At 42.7% G+C, this 22,418-nt stretch overlaps 1 protein-coding gene across 3 annotated transcripts in view; it reads left to right on the plus strand.

Annotated features, from left to right (window-relative positions):
* ZHX2 (zinc fingers and homeoboxes 2) overlaps nt 1–22,418 on the plus strand; it is a 191,607-nt gene that overhangs the window by 94,687 nt on the left and 74,502 nt on the right. Inside the window, exon 3 of one of the 3 annotated variants that reach the window (XM_038000184.2) lies at nt 22,062–22,219. The exons of the other annotated variants lie outside the window; for them this stretch is intronic. The gene's annotated coding sequence lies outside the window, so the exon portion shown is untranslated. The remainder of the gene's footprint in view (nt 1–22,061; nt 22,220–22,418) is intronic. 3 annotated transcript variants of the gene reach the window in all.

Consider the following 22,418-nt stretch of genomic DNA (forward strand, 5'->3'; position numbering starts at 1 on the left):
AATTTACTGAGCATCGTCTGCTTTAATTCCCTCAACAATCCTCTGCGATAACATGGCTACGAGCCCCCTTTTACGTATTTGGAAACAGAAGCTGCCTGGGGGAGCGGGTCCCCCACCCATGGTTACACAGTGAGATGGGACAGAGCCAGGATTGGAACCTAGGCAGCCTGACTAAATTTTTCTACATTGCCTCCCTATCATTGCCATCAGCTCTCCCTTCAGGCAAGATAAATCTTTGCCTTCCCTTGTTTTCTTCCCTGACCCCTTTTCCCTAATTCTCTGGCAAAATTCATTTCCACTGTAAAAGGGCAACTGAAAAATAGAAGAGCTTTCAAAACAGCTCTGACACAGACATCTATAATTTTGGTTTTGGCATCCATCCATCCATCCCATTCATCCATCCATCCCTCCACCCACCCATCCATCCACCCACCCACCCATCCACCCACCCATCCCTCCATCCCTCCACCCACCTACCCACCCATCCCTCCATCCCTCCACCCACCTACCCACTCATCCATCTATCCCATCCATCTACCCCTCCCTCGATCCCTCCATCCCTCCATCCATCCATCACAACACAGCACCAGGAACTCATAAAAGCCCACATCTTTGACACTGACAACCGGGGCAAACCCCAAGCTTCTGGGTCCTCCAAATTCATTGTTACCAGGAAGCACAGAGGGAAGCTCATTAAATAGTACCAAGTACTTGATTAATATGCTGCAATTCGGGCAGCACCAGACTATTTCAGCACCCCCTCCCCTTACCCCGTTACCATGACAATATTATTTTAACAAACAGCTCCTTAATATTTAATGAAAATTATGCTCCTGACAGACGAGCAGAAGAGCAGCTGAACTACAAAGGGTTTAGAGGGTCCGCCAGGACATTTTTGCATGAAGCCATCAGTTTCCCCTGATCCCTGGATGCCATTTGTTGCCAGAAAATGCAAGTGTTCTGGAGGCTGGGAGCCAACGTGATGCCAGGCCTTGGTTACAAGCAGCAATTGAGGGTTGTCACTTTTTTAATACAGAATGTCACAACGGCTCCACGAGGACGGAGTAGCGTGATAGCATTATTAAACACTCCTTTGTACACCGATCTGCTAATTTCACCCCTGCTCGCCCGAGGCTGCTGAAAGCCTTGTTTGCTTCCTGTCTTGAATCGAGCTGGATTGTAAGACTGGGTGTGGAGAGCCCTTGCCTCTGTGCACCAGGGTGAGAAGGAGCCCATCTTTCTTCTGCAAGGAGCCATCTGTCCCACCCAGTCAATTCAGCAACAAGCAGTTGCAGGGATTGGGGAACCCAGGCCTCTGCCCTCAAGGGGGTGAATGTCAAGAGAGAAAAGACCATGGACATACAAGCCACTCTGGTAACCTCCATCAGTATGTTGGTGGGTTTATGTGCCAGGCACTGTGCTAAGCACTTGAAGGCAAAAATTAATGACACATCCCAGATCCCCAATGGCAAAGATGAGTGAATAACTATAATAAAGTGGAGAGAGGATGGCAATGGCAGTGGGTGGCCTATTAGCTGTGTAACCTTGGATAACTTACTTAACCTCTCTATGCCTCAATTTTCTCATCAATAAATTGGGGATAATAACACTATCTACATTAACCATTGCCATGAGGTTTAAAATGAAATAAACACATAAGAAGCACTGGGACAGTACTTAAAATACTTAAAACAGTGGGCACATGGTAAGCAGTAAATAAATGCTAGCTAGGACTGCGAGTTCCCATGGTACCATGCATACAATTATAATAATGGCTAACATGTAATAAGTGCTTACTCCACCCCAGGCACTAGGCGAAGTGTTGGAGTTGTACTACATCATTTAATCTTCACAGGCAATCCTGTGAGATAGATACTATATCATCATTGTTATCCTTACCTTGCAAATGAGGAAACTGAGGCTCTGGGGGTTGGGGGAACTTGCCCTAGGTCCTGAGGCTGGGAAGAGGGGATTTGAATCCAGCTTCACCTGGATTTGCTGCCTCATCAAAACACGAACTACAGTATCACGAAAAGCACACAAATGGTGGTGCTCTGGGAACACGGGGACCTCGCTGGGGAGGCCTGTCCCGGGGAAGTGACTGCAGGTGCCTTGAAGGCCGATGCATTTTCATGGACTGAGAGGATGGGACTGGAAAGTGGAGGAGGAATTCTAAGAAGGAGGACTCGGGGGAGCTAAGACCTGTAGGAGGGGAACTATGGGCTGCATTTGGAGAAGGAAGCACGATCTGGTTTGATTGACTTCAACAGGCAGACTCTTGGTACCGAGTGGGAGCTTGTCTTAAACAAATATGACCTATTTATTTAAAATATACATTGGATTTTTATTTAAAATAAATAGATTGGAAGAGGAAGAGTGAGACATAACGGGGAGAGCAAAGCTTGTAGAAATTTCCATTCCCTCCTAGCAGGATTTCCCTGGGTGGACTAATGAGAATGTCTGTAAAAGTTCTGTGTGTGTGCGTGTGTGTATAAATTAAAACATTTCTTGCCAGTACCTCCAAAAGCAAAGATACAGGCAAAGAAAAGAAGGCTTGAACAGTGTAGCAAATTACAATCAAAGCCATGCTATGTTACATTTAAAAATACATGTGTGTGTCTGTGTGTGTCTGTATATCAGCCGTTTATTGCCACAATAGTGCTTCATGACCACTGCCCACAAATCTCAGTGGTAAACAAGAAGAAACACTTATTTAGCATGAAAGTCTACAGGTTTCAGGCAATCTCAGCTTGGGTTGGGATTGCTCACATACCTAGCTCAGTGAGGGGGTCCTGCTAATCTCAGCTGGAGTCAGCCATATCTTAGGGGGTTTCCTGGATGCTGGCTGATCTAAGATGACCTCTGTTTGGATGACTTAACCTCTCTATGCCTCAAGACACAGAGAGGATGAATGATGGGAAACTTTGTCAACTCACAAAAGATCGCATCACTGCATTCCAGCCTGGACAACAGAGTGAGACTCCATCTAGAAATAATGCCAGCAGTCTCGCCCAGGCATGATTTCATGGTAGTGGCAGAGGAGCGAGGGTGCTCTTGCAGAAAGGTTCAAGAGCTTTTTCAGGTCTTGGTTTGCATCACATCCTTATTATCCAATGAACCAAAGCAAATGACATGGCTGAGAGTCCCTGTAGAGGGTGCACGGAGTGTGGGGACTCTACAAGGTGACATGTCAAAAGGCAGGAATACAGGGAAAGGTAAAGCACTGGGACTGTTATCACAACCAGTAACTTGTTTCTAGAAGTCTGCTTGATGACACCTTCAAGCTACATGGAGGAGTCCTCAAAGACATGCTTGGGACATTCACATAGTTTCTCCTGCTCTAAGAACCGTGAGGTGAACTTGACCTCAAAGTGAGACCTTGACATGGGCATTTAAGTCAGTATCTGTGTCTTCCACCCCACACCTGATCCCTGACCCAAAGTGTCTACAGAGACTCATAGAACCCATTATTAGAGGAATGGGGACCTAATGCACTCTCCATAGTGCCGGGGTTGGATGTGTTGCTTCTCCTAAGCAGTTTCCCTGTGGAGCAGCACAGCACTGCCTCAGAACTCAAGGTTAGCCTCGTGCCTGTCGGCAGAATCTGTTACTCAAGGTTTCCTGAAAGGCAGTCTGCCTAGAAATGGAGGTCAGATGAAAGAAAGGGCTAAGGTTTGTTTTGTTTTGTTTTGAGACAGAGTCTCACTCTGTCACCAGGCTAGAGTGCAGTGGCACAATCTTGGCTCACTGCAACCTCTGCCTCCCAGGTTCAAGCGATTCTCCTGCCTCAGCCTCCCGAGTAGCTAGGATTACAGATGCTGCCACCACACCCAGATAACTTTTGTATTTTTAGTAGAGATGGAGTTTCGCCATGTTGGCCAGGATGGTCTCAATCTCTTGACCTCGTGATCCGCCCACCTTGGCCTCCCAAAGTTCTGGGATTACAGGCATGAGCCACCGCACTGGGCTGTGTTTTTCTTTGTTTTTGTTTTTTCTTAATTCTGCATCATTTTTTTCATACAACCCAATACTCTGGGTTTATTTCATACTTGATATGTTCCACAACAAGGACTAGCATTATTTCCATATCACAGATGAAGAAAGTGAGGCCCAGTTACATGACTTCCTCAGAGTAGCAAAGGCAGATGTTACCCCAGCCCTATTTCTGCCTCTACCACCACCAATCTCTAACTCAGCCCTTGGGCCACGTTCCCACACACTCTTAAGACTGTGTCCAAATCCTAATTCTGTTTCCTGCTAACATGTGGCCTTGGATATATCACTTGCCCTTTCTGAGCTTCTGGAGAACATCTCACCTTCGTGATAGTGTTGTTATGAGGACTAAATTTAAGGACTAAGATTCTTGAGTGCTGCCCTGCAGTTTGGAATGTACCTAGCACTATCTCATTTAATCCTTAAACCAACATTGAGAGAGGTTGTTACCTCTTTTTTTTTTTTTTTTAGATGGAGTCTCACTCTGTTGTCCAGGCTGGAGTGCAGTGGTGCGATCTCAGTTCACTGCAACCTCTGCTCACTGCAACCTCCACCTCCCGGGTTCAAGTGATTCTCCTACCTTACCCTCCCGAGTACCTGGGATTACAGGTGCCACCACCACACCCGGCTAATTTTTTTGTATTTTTAGTAGAGATGGGGTTTCATCATGTTGGCCAGGCTGGTCGCAAACTCCTGACCTCAGGTGGTCTACCCACCTCAGCCTCCCAAAGTGCTGGGATTATAGGGGTGAGCCACTGCGCCTGGCCATTATCTCATTTTTATAGGTAGGAATCTGAGGCTGGTGAAACGGAGTGACTCCCAGAGGTCCCCTTATGGTGGGGCTGGGACTCAGAGGCAAGCTGGTCCAGAGCCTGTGCACTCTGCCCTCTCCCCTCCTTCCTGTGGAAAGGCCCAGCAAGGACACCGGAAATCCTACCCTTGTCCCTTTAGAACCTTGAGATAGAGATGCTCGTGAGGGGCCCGGCACAGTGGCTCATGCCTGTAATCCCAACATTTCGGGAGGCCAAGGAGGGCAGATCGCCTGAAGTCAGGAGTTCGAGACCAGCCTGAGCAACATGGTAAAATCCCATTTCTACTAAAAATACAAAAATTAGCCAGGCATGGTGGTGCACACCTGTAATCCCAGCTATTCAGGAGGCTGAGGCAGGAAAATCACTAGAACCCAGGAGGCGGAGGTTGCAGTGAGGTGAGATCTCGCCAGTACACTCCAGCTTGGACAATAGAGTAAGACTCCACTTCAAAAAAAAAAAAAAGAGAGAGAGAGAGAGAGATGCTTGTGAGCAAGAACATGCCACAGTGGAAGTCCAGGTGACACCTTGGACATTACCCTAAAGAGCATCTAAAACAGATGCCGCCCAATCAGCCGTTCACTTTGACAATAGGAAGTCAAGTTAGAGAACCCTGATTTCATGTCCCAAGAAACCACAGGAGAAAAGAAACCCACCCGGGGTTTCAGTGCAGTGAACCTGAGTGACTGAGAAAGCAGTGGCATCATTTCTCCAAGTCCTAACACTTGATTCATGTCCACTGACCTACGTGACTGAGTGCCTGATACAGATGTGATATCACGGACAGACCATTTGCTGGGAATGTGAGCATGGCTGCAGGATCCGTGTGGGGGCACACAGGCCCTCCCCGCTCATCCTGAGGCATCAGTCTCTATAGAGCCCCTCTAAGCACCTTGACATTGAAGCTTTTTAACTCCTGGAGGGAGGTCATAGCGGAGATGAGAGTCTGTATTTTACAGATAACCAAACTAAGGAGGTAAAGTTTGTAAAATACTAATTAAAGCTCTATTAGTAAAAATACAAATTAAAGCTCTATTTCTTTGCCTTTGATCAAAATCTTAGGTTCATATTTGTGGCCCACCATTTACCATCTGTGAGAATTTGGGCCAAGTTATTGACTTCTCTGTGCCTCCATTTTATCCTCTGTAAAATGGGGATAATTGTATTTACCTCTTAGAGTTGTTTTGAGAATTAAATGAGTTAATCCATATTGTTGCGCTTAGAACAATATCTGGAATAAACATAGGAAGCATTTGGTAAATATTACCTATTTAACATTAATGTGTGCATTTTAATCATATGTAGAAATGAAGTAGAATTTGATAAATATAATTTGGGGCATGGGGATGAAACCACAAAAGGCATCTCATGATGAAAACATTTACGAGTCCATTGGAATAGGTGACTTGCCCCAGGCCACCCTGCAGGTGACAGACTACATAGGGACTAGAAGCCAACTTCCCTGATTCCAAATCCATACCCTTTCTGCTTTTCCAAGCTACTTGACTTTCTGGGAAGGGGCTTCTGTTCCATCCCTAAATCAAGCCACTGCGCGATTCTCACAATCCAAAAGTACCTGCATTCATATGGAAACCCCCATTTCCTTAAAACTTTCAGCCGGCAAATTTAGTGGCAGATCTGCATTAACCATGGAAGAAGGATACAGTTTGTTTCTAAGAACACTTAATTAAGCACTAGGTTTAATTAACTTAAATCAACCTCTCTCCCTGCTCCCATGCCCCCCCTCGAAAAAGAGGGCTGCTTTAAGTATGGTCCCTAACTGGAAGTTCTGATTTTAGCAGTTTCTAATCAGACTTAAAATTGCCAGCTCCTTGTCTTAATCTGCCCCTGAGATACCAGCCCTCCCTGTGTGATTAATCTCCCCCACCTTTTTTGGCCACATTTCAAACATAGGCAAGCTTTGCACTGCAGTTTATCATGTTGTGGTTATTGTTCCTGAATGGAAACAGTAGCCTCTACTAGCATTGTTATTCAAACACACACACACATACACACACACACACATACACACACACACACACACACATATACACACACAGAGAGGGAGAGAGACAACTCTCTTATTTCCCAAGCCAGTAGATAAGCTTTGCCCTTCTACAACCACCGTGAATGTGGTCCTTTGCCTCTACTCTCGAGAATCTTCATGAATTATTTGCACGTTTTTTTCTTCCTCTCTTTAAAGAATCATGACTCACCCCAAATTGGACAATAATGAAATATACAGAATTGGACCCTGGGTCCCCTAGACTTTCTCCCTTCCTTCCCAAATTCCCAGAAACAACAGCAGTGCTGACCACTTCCAGAGCGCTCCCCAGCCACCCCGCCTGAGTGGTCTGCCCACTCCCAGCCTTGCTGCTTGCAATCTTTTCATCACACCCCAGCCAGGGTTATCTTTTAAAAGATACCAAGAGGCTCGGCATGGTGACTCATGCCTGTAATCCCAGCACTTTGTGAGGCTGAGGCGGGAGGATCACTTGAGGCCAGGAGTTCAAGACCAGCCTAGCCAACATGATGAAACCCAATCTCTACTAAAAATACAAAAATTACCCGGGTGTGGTGGTGCACACCTTTAATCCCAGCTACTCGGGAGGCTGAGGTAGGAGAATCGCTTGAACCTGAGAGGCAGAGGTTACAGTGAGCCGAGATAGCACCACTATACTTCAGCCTGGGTGGCAGAGTGAGACTCTGTCCCCGAAAAACAAACAAACAAAAAATCACATCACTCCCAGGGATTGTAACCACCTGAGAGCTTCTCATTGCACTTGGCCTGATGTCCAGACTCTTTTCTCTGGCTATCCAAACCCCCAAGATCTTGCCCTTCCTTTCCTCTCCACCCTTGTTTCCTCCCACACCCCCTCATCTGCCGTGCAGAAACCATGCAGGCTTTCTCTTGTTCTTCAGATACACCAAGCCTGGTTCCACCTTATGGTTTTGCATTTGCTGTTCCCTGTGTGTGCAATGCTCAACCTGAGCTCGGGTTCCCTGGAAAACAGAGGCTGACGCCACACTCATCACTCCTAATGGGGTGGAGGAGATGGAGGTGGGCGGGAGAATGTGCAATCCCAGACAGCAGCGAGAGTGAAGGAGAAGGGAAGCAAGAGACAGAAAACAAAGGCTGCAAATGAATTACCCAGCTGACCCATCACTTCTTGAGAAACTCTAGCCAGTTGCTCTGACACATGGGATTCTTTGGAGCGGCAATATGGAACACACTTGTACCATAATGCAGCATATGTGTTCCCCCAAACCACCATGCTATGCAGAATTGCACTTTACAAATCCCAGGGCTTATGGGGAAAATGTTGTTAGGAACACAATACTGGGGAAAAAAAGAGATAATAAAAGCAGTAGCATAGTTTTACATGTCACATATGGTTTAGAAATACACAAATAGTACAGTAAATGTGGTACTTTACCTTGCAGAAAGAAAGACCCGTTTGTTGCTGGAACCAAATGTCAGAAGGGTTTCAGCTTGTGAGTTGCTGTGAAGTTGTGGCAAGTAGCTGAAATCAGATGAAAGTTGTAACACCAGGTGTGGACGGGTTTGGCTCATAATGCATGACGTAAATTGAGGTAGCTGGCAGACATTTGAGACAGATGCATGTGTGTATTTTGTGTGTAGTCATGTGCCACGTGATGACGAGAATACGCTCTGAGAAATACATTGTTTGGCCATTTTGTCATTTGTGAACATCATAGAGTGAACTCACACCAACCTCGATGGGATAGCCAACTGCACACCTCGGCTATGTGGGATAGCCTATTGCTCCTCGGCTGCAGACCTGTACAGCGTGTTACTGTGCTAAACACTACAGGCAACTGTAACACAATGAGAACTATTTGTGTGTCTAAACATATCTACCTATTTTAAAGGTACAGTCAAAATACAGTATCCTAAATGTAGGAGACCACCATAGCACGTGTGGTCTGTCATTGACTGAAGTACTGTTATGTGGGGAATGACTGTTTTCCTGTATGGCTCTGTTCAGTCGGATCAAGTTTTCTGTGCCCACCTGCTGTTTCTCACTGATAAAGTTGGGCACAAGCAAATGCACGATTCATGGTGTATTCAACTTGTTTTCTAATTTGTCAGTCACATTGGAACAGATTTTTCAAGCATTATGGCAGAACTGACAGTGCTGTGTCTCAGAAGAAAGTTCACTGGGGGGGAAAGAGGGAGGAATTTGTCAGCTCTTCCCTTTTGTGCCTCTTGCTGGGGTCACAGATCCCCCCCACCAGCACTACCTTGCCTTCGCATTCAGAAGCCAGAGCCCTTGGGTCAGTCAGGTAGAACCTGAGCGCAGAAGCTGCAGCAACTCCTGTATGTATCGTGGGCACCCGCTGGCCATGGAAGCCTGGTCTTCATCGAGGGGAAGAGGTGACGGAGGAAACTGGTGGAATCAGGAACACGTGGTAGAAATGCAGGGTGCAGTGGGCCAAGCTGACCTGTGGGAGCACATGTGCCCGGTCCAGACCTGCCCTTTCAGGAGCCTCACACGTCCAGCTTCCAGTCCTTCAGAATTCTACTTAAGGACACCCCTTCATTAGATGGAGACAAGCGCCATAAACAAGGTAGTAACCACACCATAGAACTCATCCATGGGGCTTTGGAATTTCAAAAAAATGGGAAGCCATTGGAGCTGGGGAGTGATGTGATCTGATTTACATGTTTTAGATATTGTGCTGGGTCAGTGTAAAAAGATGGATTGTTGGAGAATTAAGGTCAAAGCAGAAGGCCAGGCAAGAGGTGATGATGGCTTGGACCAGGATTAGACAAGCAGGGTTGGTGAGACACAGTCAGATCCAGGATATATTTTTCAGAAAGAGCCAACAGGAGCTGCTGATGGCTAAACCAGGGTGAGTGGAAGAGCCAATTGTGGCCTGTCAGGACTTCACCGGCGAGACCTTTGTGGCTCATGGAAAAGTCACTGGATTGCAGTCAAGAGACAGGCCCGACCTCAGCTAGCAGAATGATCTTTGGCAAGTCAGTGAAAGCTTAAACTCATCAAGATGTTGAATCTGTCATCTTGAGAGAAACCAGCCAGAGGCCAGTCTGCATGCGTCAGCATTTGGTTGTGATCAAAGCAAACACACCCAGCAAGAGTGAAATGCGGGGAGCCATCAGGGGGCGGTGGACACCCTCACTCTGCCTTGTACAGAAAAGGCCCTCTCCTTGAGCGTAGGAGTTTTCTTGGAGTTTTTGGGTGGCGTGGAAAGTTCTCATCATAACAGCACTGACAATAACAAAATATTTAACAGTGGTTCTCAGTAGTGGGTTGGGTGACAGCGAGGGATCAATTTTACCTCCAAGGGGGCAACATCTAGAGACATCTTTTTTTGTCACAGTTTGAGGCAGGGTTGCTACTGGCACCCAGTGGGTGAAGGATTTTAGCATGCACTCAGCTAATCCTTCTATACCACACATGACAGACCCCCCAACTAAGACTTATCTAGCCCCAAATATCAGTTCTGCCAAGGTTGAGAGACCCTTGAGACTATCATAAACATTCAACATTGGAGGAATAGGTAATTCTTTTGAAGCCTGCTGTAAAAGTCCATAGTCTGTAGCCCTGGCTGTGTGGCCTAGTGGGCTCTGCTAGTGTCTACACCTGATCCAGACCTTTCTTCCTCTATGTGTTTGGGAGGCATTCATGAAGAATTGAGTACACATATATTTGGGTCAGGGTTTTTGAAAGGCTGCCAATTCAGGGAAAAAAAGAGAAAATTATACCAAAATGCCAATACAAGTTAGGTAATATGTGCTAAAAATGAGAAACAATGAGAATGCCCTTCAGTAGGTGAATGGATAAACTGTGATACATCCATCTAGTGGGGTGCTATTCAGCCATAAAAAGAAATGAGCTATCAAGCCAAGAAAAGACACGGAGAAACCTTCAATGCATATTGCTAAGTGAAAGAAGCCAATCTGAAAAGGCTAGATACTGTATGATTCTAACTATATAACATTCTGGCAAAGGCAAAAATATGCAGACAGTAAAAAGATCAGTGTTGCCAGGAGTTCAGGGGGAGGCATGAATAGATGGAGCACAAAAGATTTTTAGGGCAGTGAAACTGTTCTATGTGATACTGTCACGGTGGATACAGGACACTATGCATTTGTTAAAACCCATAGAACTGGACAGGACAGGGGTGAACTCTCATGTAAACCATGGACTTAAGTTAATAATAATGTATCCATATCAGTTTATCACTTGTAACAAACGTACCCCACTATGCCAGATATTCCTAATAAAGGAAACCAGGAAAAGAAGAGGAGAGGAATTATATGGAACCCCTCTGTACTTCGTGCCCATTTTTTTTCTGTAGACCTAAAACCACTCTAAAAATCAAAGTGTGTTGATTTTTGTTTCAAGTTAAGCAATGTGATATAACAGAATTAACAAACTTGTTGTAATCATCATCATAGCGAACACTTACTGAGTACTTCCAAAGAGACAAACACATAATAAAAATTATTGTTGGAGAGGATATAACAGAAAAACTAAGAGAAAGGAATGAGCACTTCCTCAGGTCCAAGCAGACAAATATTTGAGCCTTTTGTATTTGGTCCGTACCACTGCCCTACCAGCAAGGCCCTATTACTATCTTTATTTTATAAGACAAGGAAATGGAGGTTCAGATAGGTTAAGTCATATGCCCAGGGTCACAGAGCATTAGAGGCAGAATTTTAACCAGATCTAATTGACTGCGGGGCTCATGTACCTGACACTGTGCTCTGCCACTGTGTGTGCACGTGTGTGTATATGTGTGTGTGTGCGTGTGCGTGTGTGTACATGAGTGAGTTAGGAGTGTGGAAGTGGGTGTGAAGTGCATGAGTGGGAGTGTGAGGGTATGAGCACGTGTGAGTGTGTGACACAGATGGAGATGGAGTGGTGATTCATGAGTGTGGGTGAAAAGAAATAAACTTCAGCTCAGCGCAGTGGCTCAGGCCTGTAATCCCAGCACTTTGGGAGGCCGAGGTGGGTGGATCACTTGATGTCAGGAGTTCAAGACCAGCCTGGCCAACATGGTAAAACCCCATCTCTTCTAAAAATACAAAAAAAAAAGTAGCCGGGCATGGTGGCAGGTGCCTGTAATCCCAGCTGCTTGGGAGGCTGAGGCAAGAAAATAGCTTGAACCTGGGAGGCAGAGGTTGCAGTGAGCCGAGATTGCGCCACTGCACTCCAGCCTGGGTGACAGAGCAAGACTCCATTTCAAAAAAAAAAAAACATCAAAAATGAAAAAACATATATACATATATACAACTGTATATGTACATAATATAGATATGTTGGTGCAAAGGTAAAGTGGTTTTTGCAATTACTTTTCATTGCAAAAATGTGCTAAAAATTAGAAATAACCAAAGCAAAGAAAAGAAAATGGAAAACCAGAGGTAGTAGAAGGAGCCCCCGGAAAAGGGCAAGGAGCCGTGTGGCCTGGAGCTGCAAGGAGCCGTGTGGCCTGGAGTCGCAGGCCTGGGCCTTGGGCTGAGAAAGGTTTTTCCAGGTGGTGTCTGTCCCACTTCTCCCACCCACCCCCCGGCCCTGTGGCTGAGTCTGTTCCTGTTGGTGTTGCCACCCTCTGCCGCGCTTGCCAGCCAGGGCTCATCAGGGGACAGTGTGCAGCAGTGACCCAGGCTGACCAGTGTTTGCGTTGGGCTCTGGCCAGCCTGAGAGCTGTACTGCCGCCGGCCTCCTGCCGTGGGTGGTCCTGGATTACTTCTCTCACCCCAGGTTGTCCGGAGGGTTCCAAGCCACACAGCAGCAGCCCCCTCTCCACCCCTTCCCCAGGGGTAGTCCCTTTTTAAAAGGGACTAAGAGGACCAGGCAGCAGTCATCTCATTCTTCAGTGGGGCCAAGCAACTCAGGATCCACAGAGCTGCCTCTGCCTCTGAAACTGCAGACAGAGCCTGTGGAGTTCAGAGTCCAGAAACACAGAAACGGCCCTTTTCTTGATTTTTTTTTGTTTTTGTTTTTCTTTTTAAAAAATTATTTTAATAGACACATAATTATTGTACATATTTATGGGGCACAGAGTGACATTTCTCTATATGTATACAATATGTGAGAATCAAGTCAGGGGAATTAGCATATTCATCACTTCAAATATGTACATTTCTTTGTGTTAGGAACATTCAAAATCCTCTCTGCTAGCTATTGAAAAATAAACAATTATTGGGGTTTTTTGTGTTTTGTTCTTTGGAGATGGAGTTTCGCTCCTGTTGCCTGGGCTAGAGTGCAGTGGTGCAATCTCGGCTCACTGCAACCTCCGCCTCCGGGGTTCAAAATGATTCTCCTGCCTCAGTCTCCTGAGTAGCTGGGATTACAGGTATACGCTACCACGTCCAGCTAATTTTTGTATTTTTAGTAGAGACAGGGTTTCACCACGTTGGTCAGTCTGGTCTCAAACTCCTGACCTCAGGTAATCTGCCTTCCTCGGCCTCCCAAAGTGCTGGGATTACAGGCGTGAGCCACCGCGTGCAGGCATAAACAATTATTGTTAACTGTGGTCACTCTACAGTGCTATAGAACACTAGAACTTAGTCCTCCTATCTAGCTATGATTTTGTCTCCATTTACCAACCTCTCCCTATCCCCTCTTTCCTACCCTTCCCAACCTATAGTAACCACTATTCTACTCTCTACTTGTATGAGATCAACTTTATTAGCTCCCACATATGAACAAAAACATGCAGTATTTATCTTTCTGTGTCTGACTTATTTCACTTAACATTATGTTCCCAGTTTTATCCATGTTGCTGCAAATGACAAGATTTCATTCTTTTTCATGACTGAATAGTATTTTTGATAATACACTTTTTTTCTTTCTCTGTTGATGGACACTTAGTTTGATTTGATATCTCAGCTATTGTGAATAGTGCTGCAGTAAACATGGGAGTGCAGATATCTCTTCAGCATACTGATTTTGTTTCCTTTGGATATATACCCAGTAGTGGGATTGCTAGATTATATGGTAGTTTTATTTTTAGCTTTTTGAGGAACTTCCATACTGTCTTCCATAGAGGCTGTACTAATTTATATTCCTACCAACAGTGTACAAGGGTTCCCATTTCCCTGCATCCTCACCAGCATTTGTCATTTTTCATCTTTTTGATAATAGCCATTCTAACTAGGGTGAGATGATATCTCATTATGGTTTTGACTTGCATTTCCCTAATGATTCATGATGTTGAGCATTTTTTCCGTATACTTCTTGGCCATATGAATATCTTCTTTTGTGAAATGTTGATTCAGATCAACTGCCCATTTTTAATTGGATTTTTATTTTTTGCTGTTGAATTTCTTGTATATGCTGAATATTAATCCCTTGTTGGATGAATAGTTTGCAAACATAGTTGACCCTTGAACAACACAGATCTGAACTGTGTGGGTCTACCTATTCACGGATTTTTTTTCAACCAAATAAAAATAGAAAATACAGTATTCACAGGATGCAAAACCTGCATATTCCAAGGGCCAACTTTTTACATAGTGGGTTCCTCAGGGCTGATTGCAGGACTCAAATATATGCAGATTTTGGTATAGGTGATGGAGGTTGGGGGGTGGGGGAATCCTGGAATCAATCACCTGCATATACCATGAGAGGACTATATTTTCTCCCATTCTGAAGGCTGTCGCTTCACTCTGATTGTTTCCTTCACTATGCAGAAACTTTTTAGTTTGATATAATCCCACTTGTCTATTTTTGGTTTTGTTGTCTGTGCTTTTGAGGTCTTATCCATAAACTTTTTGGCTAGACCAATCCTGAAACATTTCTCTTCTGATTTTTTTCTAGTAGTTTTATAGTTTGGAGTCTTACATTTATATCTTAAAACCACTTTGAGTTGATTTTTGTATATAGTGAAAGATAGGGATCTAGTTTCATTCTTCTGTGCGTGGATATTCAGTTTTCCCAGCACCATTTATTGAAAAGACTATCCTTTTCCTGATGTATGTTCTTTGTGCCTTTGTTGAAAATAAGTGGGCCGTAAATACATGGATTTATTTCTGGGTTCTGTATTCTGTTTCATTGGTCTATATGTCTTTTTTAATGCCCATACCATACTGTTTTGTTTACTATAGCTTTGTGGCATATTTTGAAGTCAAGTAGTGTGGTATCTCAAGTTTTGTTCTTTCTGCTTTAGGATTGCTTTTGCTACATGGGGTCTTTTGTGATTCCATATGAATTTTAGGATTTTTTTTCTATTTCTGTGAAGAATGTTATTGGTATTTTGAAAGGGGTTGGATTGAATCTGTAGATGTCTTTATATAGTATGGTCATTTTAACAATACTAATTCTTCTAATCCATGAAAATGAAATCTCTTTCCTTTGTTGTGTATGTCTTCTTCAATTTCTTTCATTAGTGTTTTATCATTTTCATTGTACAGATCTTTCACATCCTTGGTTAAATTTATTCCTAGGTATTTTATTCTTGTAGCTGTTGTAAATGGAATTGCTTTCTTGAGTTCTTTTTCAGCTAGTTCATTATTGGTATATAGAAACACTACTTTTTATTTTATATGTTGATTTTGCATCCTTCAACTTTACTAAATTCATTTGTCGTTTCTAAAAGGTTTTTAGTGGAGCCTAGCTTTTTCTATATGATAATATCATGTCATCTTCAAACACTGATGATTTTACTTCCTCCTTTCCCATATGCAAATCATATGCTTGTATTTTGTTGAGGATTTTTGTGTCCATATTCACCAGGGATATTGGCCTGTAGTTTTCTTGTTGTTGTATCCTTGTCTGGTTTTGGTATCAGGGTAATGCTGGCCTCATAGAATGAGTTTAGAAGAATTCTCTCTGCTTTAATTTTTTGGCCTAGTTTGAGAAGAATTGGTGTTAGTTCTTCTTTAACAATTTTGTAGAATTCAACAATGAAACCATCTGGTCCTAGGCTTTTCTTTGTTGGGAGACTTTTTATTGTTGATTTAATCTTCTTCGTTATTGATCTATTCAAGTTTTCTATTTCTTCCTGGTTCAATCTTGGTAGATTGTGTGTGTGTGTGTGTGTGTGTGTGTGTGTGTGTGTGTGTGTGTAGTGTCTTTTAGCTAGTCTAGCTAATGTTGATTTTGTTTACCTTTGCAAAAAGCCAACTTTTCATCTTTTGTATTGTTTTCTAATCTCTGTTTTGTTTATTTCTGCTCTGATCTTTATTATTTCTTTTCTTCTACTAATTTTGGGTTTGATTTGTTCTTGATTTTCTAGTTCCTTGAGGTATATCATTAGGTTGTTTATTTGAAATTGTTCTACTTTTTAGATGTAGGTGTTTATTGCTGTAAAATTCCCTCCTAGAACTGCTTTTGCTGTATCCCATAGGTTTTGGTATGTTGTGTTTATGTTTTCATTTGGCTCAAGAAATGTGTCCATTTCTTTCTTAACCTCTTCATTGAACCGGTGGTCATTTAGGAACATGTGGCTTAATTTCCATGTATTTGTTCAGTTTCCAAAGTTTTTGTGGTTGATTTCTAGTTTTATTCCATTATGGTGTGAGAACATACTTGATATGATTTTGATTTTTAAACTTATTGAGACTTGTTTTGTGGCCTAATATATGGTCTATCCTGGAGAATGTTCCATGTGCTAATGAAAAGAAAGTGTATTCTGCAGCTGTTGGATGAAATGTTCTGTGAATGTTTGCTAGGTCTATTTGGTCTATAGTGTAGTTTAAATAGGATGCTGGTTTGGTGATTTCCTGCCTAGATGATCTGTCCAATGCTGACAGTGTGGTGTTGCAGTCCTCAGCTATTGTTATATTGGGGTCTCTCTCTCTCTCCCTTTAGGTCTAGCAATGTTTGCTTTTTATATCCGGGTGTTCCAGTGCTGGGTGCATATATATTTACAATCATTGTATCACTTTGCTGAATTGATCCCTTTGTCACTATATAATGACCTTCTTTGTCTCTTTTTATACTTTTCAGCTTGGTCTATTTCATCTAATATAAGTATAGATACTGCTGCTTGTTTCAGATTCTGTTTGCATGGAATATCTTTTTCTAGTCCTTTATTTTCTGTCTATGTGTGTCTTTACAAAGTAAGTGAGTTTCTTATAGGCAGCATATAGTTGGGTCTTGTGTTTAGCTCATTAAGCCAGTGTATTTTTTTAAATTGGAAATTTTAATCCATTTACATTCAAGGTTATTATTGATAAGTGAGGTCTGACTCTTATCATTTTGTTAAATGTTTTCTGGTTGTTTTGTAATTTCTTGTTCCTTTCTTCATCTCTTATTGTTTATGGTTTTGTAGTTTAAGGTTTGATTCCTTTCTCTTTCTCATTTATGTATCTGCTGTACCAGTGAGTTATTCTTTTGTGTGTTTTCATCATGGTAGTTAATCATCCTTTTGCTTGCAGATGTAGGACTCCATTAAGCATGTCTGGTTTTTTTTTTGTTTTTTTTTTGTTTGTTTGTTTGTTTGTTTTTTTTGAGACGGAGTCTCGCACTGTCACCTGGGCTGGAGTGCAAAGGCACAATCTCGGCTCACTGCAACCTCTGCTTCCCAGGTTCATGTGATTCTTCTGCCTCAGCCTCCCAAGTAGCTAGGATTACAGGTGTACACCACCAAACTCGGTTAATATTTTGTATTTTTAGTAGAGACAGGGTTTCTCTATGTTGGTCAGACTGGTATCAAACTTCTGACCTTATGATCTGCCTGCCTTAGCCTCCCAAAGTGCTGGGATTACAGGCATGAGCCACCATGCCCAGCCCAAGCATGTCTTATAAGGCCAGTCTAGTGATGATGATTTCCCTTATTTTTTGCTTATCTGGGGAAACCTTTATTTCTCCCTTATTTCTGAAGGATAGCTTTGCTGGCTATGATGTTCTTGAGTAGCTGGCTTTTGTTCTGTTTCGTTTTGTTTTTCTTTCAGCACTTTGATTATATAATCTCATTCTCTCCTGCTCTGTGAGGTTTTGGCTGAAAAATATGGTGTTAGTCTAATGGGAATTCTCTTATATGTGAGTTGATGCTTTTCTCTTGTTGTTTTTATAATTCTTTGTCTTTGACATTTGACAGTTTGACTATAGTGTGCCTCTGAAAGTACTAGAGAACCTTTGAAATTCCGAGATCTGGATGTCCAAATCTCTCCCAAGACTTGGGAAGTTTTCGGCTATTATTTCATTAAATAGGTTTTCTGTGCCTTTTTGCATCTCTTCTCCTTCTGGAACCCTATACTGTGAATATTTGTTTACTTTATGGTATCCTATAGGCCCTGTAGTCTTTTTCATACTTTTTTATTCTTTATATTTTAAAAAAACAAAAAGTTTGACTGGGTTATTTCACAGACCTGTTTTAAGTTTAGAAATTCTTTTTTCTACTTGATCTAGTCTATTGTCAAGGCGCTCAGTTGTAATTTTTATTTTCTTCTTTGAATCCTTTAGCCCCAAGATTTCTGTTTGGCTCTTTTTTATATCTCTTTGTTGACTTTCTCATTGAGATCCTGAATTATTTTCCTGATTTCATTGAATTATCTATCCATATTATTTGTATCTTGCTGAGTTTCTTTAAGATCATTATTTTATATTTCTCTTCAGACATTTTGTAGATTTCCTCTTCTTTGGGATCTGTTACTGGAAAATTATTGTTTTCCTTTAAAAGTGTTGTGTTTCCTTGTTTTTTCTTATTTCTGTGTCCCTATATTGATATCTGTGCATCTGGTGGGACAGCTGCCTCTTCCAATTTTATATTCATAAGCAAAGACTTCTTCCTGTAGATGTGTCCTATAGCATTGGTTGGGTAGGTGCTTTGGCTTTGGTGGTAGGTGGATGCTGTAGTATAGTCTCCATGTGATTTCTTTGGCTGTAATCAATGTAAGAAGTGCCTACAAATGCTTTAGTGGCCTAGACTGCAGGATTTTGTGGAGACAGTGGCATGGCCCTTCTGGGGGCAGGAGATGCCAGGCAGGCTGATTCTTGGGCTATGGGAGTTATGCACTAGGTGCTAGGCAATGCCAGTTGAGAAGGGAGGACACTGGCCTTTTCTCCTTTGAAGGTGCTAGAATAAATTGCCCTGTATCACCCAGTTTCCCAAGGGCTTCTGGCCAGGTCACTCTCTATGAAACCATGAAATAAAGATCCAGCTGCCCTGCCTGACATTTTCACATCCTTTATGCATGGAAAAGAAGGTAGCCATTCATCTCTCTCTTTAGCCATTTTTCTGATTCTGCTTTGTCAATTTTGAAAATCCATCTCAGTATCATGACCCCCATCCTTCACCCACCCACTGGGAAGCCCCCTTGAGGACACAGGTTTTGTCTTGGACATCTCTGTCCCCCTCGGTGTCTGGTATAGTGACTGATGCACAGCATGTTCTCAAAAAATGTTTGAATCACAGTACATTGAATCAGTAACAGTCTGACTGAGCCCCAGGCAGAAAATTCAGAGAGGCATTTTTTCTCTGTATTCCAGATTTCAGCTGTAGCCTCTTGTAATTCTCATATTGTTTTTCAATCACCAGAATTGATTTCCCTCATCCCTCTCCCCAGGGTCATCTCCAGTGAACTGTATTAAATTGCAATTAATGTTGACATTTGTTTTCCTCTTGCTCTCTCCCTTCTTTAAAGGGGGCACATGGGTGGTAGAAAATTGAAGAGCCAATAGTAATCACATCATAGAGGAGGTGTGAGCATTGGCAAGGGCATTTGCAATTAAATTAGGTGACACTTTTGCTGGTGGAGAAATGCACTTTCTGAGGAAGGAACACCAAGTGGGTATTACTGGCTTAAGGCACGCAGGCTTCTCTTCAGATGAGCTGCCAGGAGATGCTACTGCATAGCACAGGAAGAATGTGTGACCACTAGGATTATTTCCAGCACAATTGGCTTTGCATGGCCGAAGTTTTAGCAGTCGATTTCTATAAGCCCTTTTAAAATTGGAATTCATAAACAAATCTGTGCACTCTCACTCTATGGCTCTTTTTTCTGCTCTTTTTGTTGTTTCATTGTTCCTCTCACTGCTACCTAGCTAGCATCCTGGTGTCGGGGAAGTGGACCAGATATTTTCACACCCGTTATGTTCTGGATGCTGTGTTAAGATGTAGGGCAACAAGGTAGATGTCATCCTTGCTCTTTAAACATCTGCAGTCTAAGACCCAGGCAATTTGGATATGGTGTAGAAAAAAAAAAAAAAAGCTCTCACCAAGATAAGCATAGAAGAGAGGAGTATTCTGCAATTGGACCATCAGAACCATGCAAAAAATCTCCCCTTAGATTCTAATACCCCCAGCCCTCCCACCTGCCAACCCAGACCCTTCCCAAAGAATAAGCTTTATTAAGAGTTTCAATCAGCTCACTCTTATTTTTTTTCTTTCTTGCAATCAGTGATTCATCAGACTGCAATTCATTAGGATTACCATTATTGTTGATAATAGCGCAGCTGGGCACTCTATCTCAGTCAGGAGCTCTCTGCTGACAGGAGGGGCTGATGGCAAATGCAGAGGTGGGGAGTCCATCCTGCCTGAAGCTGGAATGCCTCAGAGGTGGAAGACTAAAAGAGGCCAAAGGACCCAACAGTCCTGATCCAAAGTTCCAAGTCCCATTGCTCTTCTGTTCTCCCTGGGCTGACTCTAGACCTTCCTATATTTCCTTACTAGGACTCTTTTTTTTTTCTTAAGGGCATATTGTTTTTAAAAGGGATGAACTCTTCTCTAAGAATTATTTTATTCCCTGCCCTCTTCTCCAGTTTGCTCCTGCAGAAAAATGAGCAAAGCATTACGTATTTCATGGGATTCTTGGGATGATACAACAGGATAATGAATACAAAAGCCTATGACACAATGATGGAGGTAATTGGCATTTTTCAGCGTCAGTTCTATGTTATGCATTGCGTATACCATATCTTATAAAATCTCTACAGAAACACTGTGAAGTAATTTTCATTTATTCTTAAAAATATATTTATTGAGCATCTATTACATGCTCAATATGATGCAACATGCTAAGGCTCCAGCCCTGAGCAAAACAGTTTTTCTCCTGACAAGGAACTTACATACTAGAAGCTGCTGTTACACCATTTAATAGACTAGGACACCAGGGTTCAGACACATTAAGTCACATAGCCACCTTTCCGGCTCTGAAGCCAATCCCTGCTCTGCTGCCCTCTACCTCCCTCTGTTCCTGGTCTAAGCACAGTACTAGGTATGAAGGGAGCTTTGTAAACGTCTAAAGCTTTCTCAACCCTTGTTTGGTTGTGCTTAAACTTGGATATATGTCATCAGGGAAAGAATAGTGTCTGGGAATTAGATGAGAAATGTAGATGACGTGTCCAAACTCAGAAAAGTTGTTTAACTTTCAACAGCCTTAGTTCCTGTGGCTGTGAAATGGGGATAAATATACTATTAATACTTAAGGTTATGATGGATTTCCAAATACCTAGGGTATGGGAATGCACTTTAGAAACTGATGTCCTGAGCCAGAATGAGTTTTTCCTTGGCAACTTGATAGACCCTGGGTGTCTTGGGAGCCTGCTCAAATAGGAACCTGGGCTTCTCCTGGCACTGAGCACTGGAGTCACTTCCAGATCACGAGAGGCAAGACAGCATGGTAGCTATCAACCATGTTAAAATTCTAGTGTCTCACTTACTAGTTATGTTACTAACCTCACTGTACCTCAGTTTTGTCACCTATTAAATGGAAAGAAAAATAGTATCTACCTCATAGGGTTACCAGAATGAAATGATCTTTGGGGGATAACAGTAACCACCATGAGTCAATGCTTTTGCGCACCATAGTTTCATTGTTAAGTTTCATTCAAAACCCTACAATTCTAAGATATCACTGATGATTACATTTTTTGGTGTGAAAGTCAAGTCTAATTGTTTCTAGAGAACATTGTGTCCCACTCTTTGGTTTTAGATTTATCCCTTGCAAACTGAGAGGCTTTTGTTTTGTCTGTTTATTTTCTTAATGTAGTGTTTAGAAATTTAATGGAGCAATTTAGTTTCCATTTACTGAAGTAGATTATCAAAGGAACAGAAACACTAAAGACTAAGTTAGCATCCCAGAGTATTGCCTCACATATGTGTGACTTTTCATGTTTTCCTGACCAAAAAAAAAAAAAAAAAAGAATGAGAGTTTCTATTTCCTTAAGCTGGGTCATGGCAAAGCCTCTTGCCTCTTGCCTCTTGCCTCATGCCCAGTCAACTCTCTGGATAACTAAATGGTTGGAAGTGGGGCTAAGAGGGTCACACAAGGACAAATCCTCACCCAGTGTGTCAGGACAACTTTGTTCTTCTTGCCAGATATGGTGGCCCAGATCGCTAAAACCCACATTTTTGGCTTAGAGGCCTCAAGCAGTATTGCTCAACTGGGAAACCAAAATTCATGAAGAGAAATAATGGTGGTCCGCTCCCTTCAAGTGAATGAAACACTTCAGGACATTAAAACGGAAATCAGCAAGGTATGGTGACTAACTGGTCCACACCATGAAAATAAGCCACCATTTATTCAGATCTCCATGCAGGTGACAATCCTTGTCTAGGTGCCTTGTAGTTTTTACAAGAAACCCATCCTATAGATGAGGAAACTTAACCTCATAGAGGTGAAGTGACTTGCCTAAGGTCACACAGCTGTGAAGTTATTGAGTGGGGTCTTCTTTG

This window comes from Chlorocebus sabaeus, chromosome 8 (genome assembly GCF_047675955.1).
Source record: "Chlorocebus sabaeus isolate Y175 chromosome 8, mChlSab1.0.hap1, whole genome shotgun sequence".
NCBI classification, from domain to species: Eukaryota; Metazoa; Chordata; class Mammalia; order Primates; family Cercopithecidae; genus Chlorocebus; species Chlorocebus sabaeus.